Below are 7,462 nucleotides of genomic sequence, written 5' to 3'. Positions count from 1 at the left end.
TTTTGCTCTTGAATGAAGATTTTCTTTGTTTTGCCTTTTGCCATGAATCACAAAGGCCATCGGGAGCAAATACTGATTTTGGTAGTCCTCTCACAAGATCTTTCTTTACTAGCACATTTATGTTGTTGAAATTTAAATGAGAGAGTCTTTTGTGCCAATTCCAGCTTTCTTCAATTGATGCTCTACTCAACAGACAGATTGCAGAACCATCAGTACTTGTTGAAAGTCTGGCTTCATAAATGTTACCATGCCTGTAACCTTTCAGAACCACTTTGCCTGTAGAATTGCTTACAACTTCACAGTGTTCTTCAAAGAAATCCACATAATAACCTCTGTCACAGATTTGACTTACACTTAACAGATTGTGTTTAAGTCATGAGACAAGAGCTACTGTTTCAATGACGACATTCCCAAGATTGATATTGCCATATCCCAGAGTTTTTCCCATATTGCCATCTCCATAAGAAACTCCTGGGCCAGCTTTCTCCACTAAGTCTGATAGCAAGGCTTTATTTCCAGTCATATGTCCTGAACATCCACTGTCCAGAACTAGGATGTTTTTCCTGTTGCCCTGCAATCACAAAGACCACTATTGGTTAGTTTTAAGGACCCATACTTGCTTGGATCCTTTGGCCTTTTTAAGTTTGTTAGCATTTGCAGTGGATTTAATTTCAGAGTTTATGCTAACATGCTGTTTATCAGAATTTATATCAGACTTTGCATCAGACTTTACACTAGAAGGAATAATACTAACTTTCTTCAAAGAAGGTTTTATTTGATAATAATCATAGTACAAACTATGTTATTTCTTACAAGTATAAATGGAATGCCATTAGCTACCACAATGAAAACAAGGACTTTGTGGCTTAAACCTAACAGACTGACTCTTAACTCCTGATTTAGGAGGTAAAGAGTTTATATCTTTATTTTTCCTGCAAAAAGAAGCAAGATGGTTAGAGTTTTCACAGTTATAACATGTCTTTCTAGGAGCATTAGAAACAGGCATATAATTATTGCTTTTATTTACACCTTCCTTTGCATTCCTATTTTTCCTAGCTTCCTTTACCTTGTTGACATTCCTAATCTCTTTCAGCTTATGCTTAAGCTGCTTCTTTTTCATTAAGCCTGTGTTTACTTCAGCTGGTTTATCTTGTTCTAATTTTTCAAAAGTTGACTTTTCTTTTACTTCTGTCCTAGATTCTTTCATCTTTTCAAAATCAGACTTTATAGTTTTTGCTACAAATGTAACAGGATTTACCTTTGGCTTAGCAGTCTGTTTAACAATAATTAGCTCAATTTGTTCAGTTCCTTTCTCACTTTTATCATCTCTATAACCTAAGCCCTCTTTCCAGTTTCTACTACTTAGTAAATTCTGAGTTGTTCTACCAGAGTTAGTCCAAGTTATGATAATCTCTCTTTCCTTTTCTAAATCAGTTTTTAGAGATTCATTCAATTTTAGCACTTCATCTCTAACATACAGAGCATCATCTCTTTCTTTCTTAGTTTGATGAAGAAAAACTAACTCCTTTTCTAAATAGTCATTTCTCTTTTTAAAAGCAAGATTTTCAGATGTTAATCTTTCACATGTTAAAGTCTGATCTCTATAACTAATGAACATGGTTTTAAGATATAATCTCAACTCAGTAATATCATCAGTATGAAAAGCATAAGTTATTTGAGGTACCTTTAATTCATCAGTTTCAGGACAGCTATCAGCATGTGCCATCAAGGCATAGTTCACCTCATGTTCGGAATCTGAAGTGTTTGTCCATCTTTTCTTCTTTGTGACAAGTGCCTTGCCTTTGTCACTTTTTCCTTTCTTGCAGTCAGGAGATATGTGGCCTCTTTCACCACAATTGTAGCATTTGACATTTGAGTTGTCTCCTCTGTCAGACTTTCCTTTACCTTCAGACTTTCTGAATCCTTTCTAATCAGAACTTCCACTTTTCTGGAAAACTTCTTGCCTTTTCTGAATTTCCTGTAGGCTATCTTTGTGATACCATTCACCATAAGAGCATATAATTTCATCATCTCTTCATCAGCATCCATTTCAGGTAAACTTTCAGTTTCTGAATCATCATCATCAGAATATAATGACTCTGAATCAGACTTTATGATGAGAGCCTTTCCTTTGCCCCTCTTTGGGGCAACAACTTTAGGAGATTCCTCATCAGCTTTAAGAGCAACTGTCCTTGACTTTCTTCCATGCCTCTTGCTCCTTTGATCCATCTCAAGTTCATAAGTCTTGAGCATACCATAAATTTCATTAAGAGTAGTTTCAGTAAGGTCATAGTTGTCTCTTATGGTAGTAGATTTCAAATTCCAATTTTCAGGATGAGCTAAAAGGAATTTTAGATTTGAATCTTCAAGATTATATTCCTTGTCCACTAGTGACAGATCATTCAATAATTTGACAAACCTGTCATACAAATCAATTAATGACTCATCAGCTTTTGAGTCAAAGTTCTCATACTCTTGAGTGAGTATAGTCCTCCTGTTTTTCTTGATTGCATCAGTTCCCAGGCATCTTGTCTCCAAAGCATCCCATATCTCCTTTGTAGTCTTGCAATGAATTACCCTGTTTGACATGACATTATCAATGGCACTGTGCAGCGAATGCCTTACCATTACATCTTTGGCAATAGATGATATGTCATCAGCTGTATACTCATTTTTCTCCTTTGGTATGGTCTTTGTTGGTTGATCAACAACTACAACAGAGAGCTTGGTTGGCTTATGTGGTCCTTCATTAATTCTGTCAAGGTATTATGGATCTGTAGTTTCCGGAAACATAGTCATCTTCACTTTCCATATGGGATACTCAGAAGGTCTCAGTATAGGAACCCTAATAGTCTCATATCGACTGTGGGTTTGGGTGTTTTGAGTTTCTTGAGTTTTGGTGGGCTTAGTTGGAGTTTATGTTTCTTCAGACATGATTGTTTGGATCTTTACTGTATGTGTGTTAACAGATAAGCTCTGATACCACTTGTTAGGTCACACAACACTGTAGAAGGGGGTTGAATACAGTGTTTATACAATCAAATCGATTTAACATAAGTATGTAACAAAGATCAAGTATATTAAATAAACTCTGTTACAATAAGAACTGTGTTCTATCTCAGAGTCTCAGTGATGAACAAATATCACTAAGAGCTTCTAGGTTACAATGTATAATCTTCTCGATAATGATAACACCTATAGTGTAAACCCTAAGTCTGTGTTTATATAGTACACAGTTACAAGATAACTTCTAATTTGATATGGAATACAATTCTGTCTCCTAAAATATATCAATCAGATATCTTCTACAAGTCTTCCAGTCTTCTAACTCTTTCCATGCATATCTTTATTTGTTTTAGTCTCGATCTTCTCATGTAAATCAGTTTCCTTCCTTAACTGAAAGTCTTCCCGCACTTAAATTTTGATATGACCTTAAGTTCTGATATTAAGTTCTGACTTCCATTAAGTCCTGATTTCAGTAAGTCCTGATTTGTCCTGTTGTTAAGTTCTGAAAACTAAACACAAATCATATTAGACATAACATCTCAAATATATATAACATAGATATATCTTTGCTTAATTGTTATACAAGTTTTACAGGTTTGGAAATTAGCTAGTAACCCCCAGATTTATACCCCGGGTTTGGAGGGTGTTACACTAAATCACCAAGTATCCTCAAATCTGATCAGAAATTTTGTTAGCGACGAATGTCGAGAAGAAGTGCGGGGGTTTGAGTTGATTCTTCAACAAAATACAAATTGATTGCACTAAAGGAGGAGTTACGACGCTCGTTGATGTAACGACGGAGGAATAGAGTATGAATTTAAGGAGTTTCTGATGATCTCTACATACTGACTATATAAATGGCGTCATTCCATTTCCGGTTGATATATATATATATATATATATATAGAGAGAGAGAGAGAGAGAGTGGATTTGGTAGGTGTCGGCGACTTCAAAGGTTGGGTTGATGACGGCTTTAGAGAAGGCCGGTGTGGGTTGTGAGAGGAGAGGATAAATGAGAATTAAAAATTAAAAGGTTAAAATATATGGTGGTGATTTAATTTAGGGATAAAAATGTATGGCTGAGATTAGATTTCAGTTCTTACAATAGTGTGGGTTCTCATTTGAGTAACTCCCTATATATAAATATATGATATATGTAGAGGGTGATCATGATTCAGGTTAAACCGCAACATCCCAGAAAAGTAATATGGTCTTTAGTCAACATGAATCGAAATTGAGATGTCATTCACGGTTTCGGTTTAACCACTTAAAAAATTTGCGGAATCGAAATTAATTATCTTCATTTAAAGAAGAAATAATTGAATAAGAAAAAATTTATTAATCAAACTATGACGCGAACTGTCAAAATTCGTTAATCCGGACCAATCAAAACCGAACCGAATTATTTGGTTTAATTAGGTGATGAATTACGGGTTTGTATAAATTTTTCAAGAACAACTACCACTACGCCATAGATTGCTTTAAGCAACACCCAAACTGTGTTGCTATAGACCCGAAAATTGCTTAAAGCCCAAAAAGGGCTAAGGCAACATCAAAGTTATGTTGACCCGTAACTAGTTAGTATAGGTATCTATAGCAACATACCAACTACTATGTTGCAACATAACATATTTTGTTACTATAGATCTCAATAGCAACATCTTTTGGACTCTATAGTAACATACATTTTGTTTTGCAAAAGATCTATGCATTTCTTTCAGAATGGTAGGACCCACATGTGGGGCCCACATAATAATTTTTTAAAATTTACATTCTATAATTTTAGCAAGGCTTGTAAGCATAATATCTAGGATGGCATCTAAGTCGAAGAATGTCACATCTATGTTTCCGTTTCTGTTAAGGTTATCGGCAGCGTTAAAATCATTGATCATCTTTGCATCGGAATCTGCAAGCATCATATCTCAATACCTTTGACTCTTTGACTCTGCCTTAGCCTGGGTAATGTTAAAATTTAAAGATAGGATCAGATTAAACAAAATAAGAATAAATGCAAATAAGCATAGTAATTTCTACAATTTAAGAATGAACTCTCTCTTAAATATATATAAAAAATAAGCATAGTAATTCCAAGGTTCTCGGCGCTTTATGCAACATGACTTTATTTTTTTATGCAACCTGAATTTTTTTATTTGGTGCATTGCAAACACAGATTGAAGTAATATTTTGTAATGTCAATCTACACACCTGACTTTATTGGTGGAATCTAATCCACCACAAATAAGTGCTCCCTGGAGACACAACATACTTATACACATGATAAAAAGAAGTTACAGAGGTCAATTTCCAACTAATATGAATTTAACAACAGAAATAATAAGAAAAATGTAACCTTAGAAAATCTTTTTGTTAAGAGGATCATAAAAAATATATAATAGCTACCATGCTTTTTTTCCACTCTGAAGCATATAATAAGTAATGTAAAACCAATAAGCTAATATCATAAAATACTATACTATTTTTAATGCAATTATATGGCTGGTGAAAGCAGACGAGCTTACCTCCATGGTTGTACACAAATACCAAAGAAAGATGTTAACTCGTCCAAATTAACAGTCATAATATTAGTGACTAAAACAATTGCATATAATATATTGACTCTAGTAAACAGAGCTTTGAAAGCCCAAGCATAAGTGTCATCACCGTCACTACTCTACAGTGTTTAAATCAGAAGATTATGATTGTCCAGGGACAGAAACTAAATACACCTCATTTTGGGATCGCTAGGAGTTTGAAAAAAAACTAGCAAAAGCACTTGAGTTAAAAACACAAAGGTAACATCGGTGCCTTCACATGTATATATAAGCATGCCATAAGTATCAAATCGGTGCCTTCACATTGACAAATATATTAATGCAGCTGTAAAAGAGAAAATATAACAAATTAACATTGAAGATAACCTTTCCTTAGTTTCTTGTCTAATTCATCATACATAAATTTCTATTGTGATCCAGTTCAAGCTCAGATGTGTCCATTTAGGAATTTAGCATATTTTACCAAGATCACTTGAGCAAATTAGGCTTCTATGTACAGTCTAAGCAATCCCAAGGTAGTGTATCACTAGCTACAGAATGATCGAATTTAACTTTTACTACCTGTCCTCTTATGGTCTGCCTAGCCAAAGAAAATAGAATACATTAATTTGGTCAGTAAATATATATATAAGCATGATTAATGAAATGTTTTGTTCAACAAATGATACAATACCTGTTACACTTTTGCAAGCAACATATAATTCTGAAAAAAAAATGCACTTTCTTTGGCTTTTGCCCCCATATTTTATATAGTCCCTTATTAAGAATTCATATAATTAGTATGATCTGCACATATAGAACGTTCACTTGTTCAGGCTATAGAATAACTTACCCCAACCAGAGTACTATAACTAAACAAATCGACTGCTGGCAAGATTCCTCTGTGTAATGCAAAAAAAAATAACACCAGGAATGTTAGTAATAGAATAGAAACATTTCACTGACACACATAATTCAGAACATGAATTACTTTCACTTTCAGATTATACAGATTATCGATATTTAATGGAAAACCAATTAATTAAAAAACCAATTAACCTTCAAACTACCCATCGAATTAACAACAATAGCCAACAAAAATCGTAAATTCAAATCATAGTTTACCAATTAACCTTCAAACTACACATCGAATTAACAGCAATAGACAACAAAAAATTGTAAATCTTATTCATAGTTTACGGATATAAATGGGTATATACCATTTGATCAAGTGCATCAGAAAAGGCGTCATCAAGCAACTTATCACCGTAAGATTTATAGATATCTGATGCAGCCACTATAGCAGTCTTGCACAAAGCACTTCTCGGATTCTTCATAGCCTTCACTTGCACAAGCATAACTTTATCCTTACAAACATCAACAAAATCTAATCAAAACCCCCTACTTTACTAATCAATTCAAAGAATTCAGAATAATTAAAACAAATCGATAACGGGCTCTTACGAGATGGGAAACAACAGATCAGAGTGAAACAAAGCAAATCTCCTAGCATCATTCAGAGACTCACACACTTTCTCACCCAATTCAACGATCCAACACCCAATCCAGTTATTGTGCAGCCCCCTACAGACCCGGTTAACATTTCCCCCAAATTTGACAACGACGATGATTTTCAATCACCGGGTCCTGACCCGGATACTCGCCCCACTTTGAAGCGGCTCCGTCTTGGCCCCAACGTCGATGATTATATTAGTTTATGCGGCGCATCAACAAAAACCTGATATGCGGCGCTCGAATGTGTGACTGATAGAGAGGGGAGAGAGAGGAAGAGGAAGAGAGGGAAAATATAATTGATCCTAAACAATTCCCCCTTTCGTTTTTATCAGAAAAATTCATTTTCCGCTCTGCTGAAAATTTGGCCATCCAAACCCAATCTAAATGTAACTAGCCCGACCCATTTAATT

The 7,462-nt window shown here is 34.6% G+C and overlaps 1 long non-coding RNA gene across 1 annotated transcript; it reads right to left on the bottom strand.

Annotated features, from left to right (window-relative positions):
* Positions 1-4,458: 4,458 nt before the first annotated feature.
* LOC141697447 (uncharacterized) lies at positions 4,459-7,406 on the bottom strand. Its single transcript, XR_012564723.1, has 4 exons — positions 7,002-7,406; positions 6,758-6,904; positions 6,391-6,439; positions 4,459-4,961 (listed from the first exon to the last, which is right to left on the bottom strand). It is a non-coding gene; the product is annotated as an uncharacterized LOC141697447 (long non-coding RNA).
* Positions 7,407-7,462: the final 56 nt, after the last annotated feature.

Source organism: Apium graveolens, chromosome 11 (assembly GCF_009905375.1).
Source record: "Apium graveolens cultivar Ventura chromosome 11, ASM990537v1, whole genome shotgun sequence".
Classification (NCBI taxonomy): Eukaryota; Viridiplantae; Streptophyta; class Magnoliopsida; order Apiales; family Apiaceae; genus Apium; species Apium graveolens.
The sequence above is the reverse complement of the archived record's forward strand: the minus strand, read 5'-3'. Positions and strand labels throughout refer to the sequence as shown.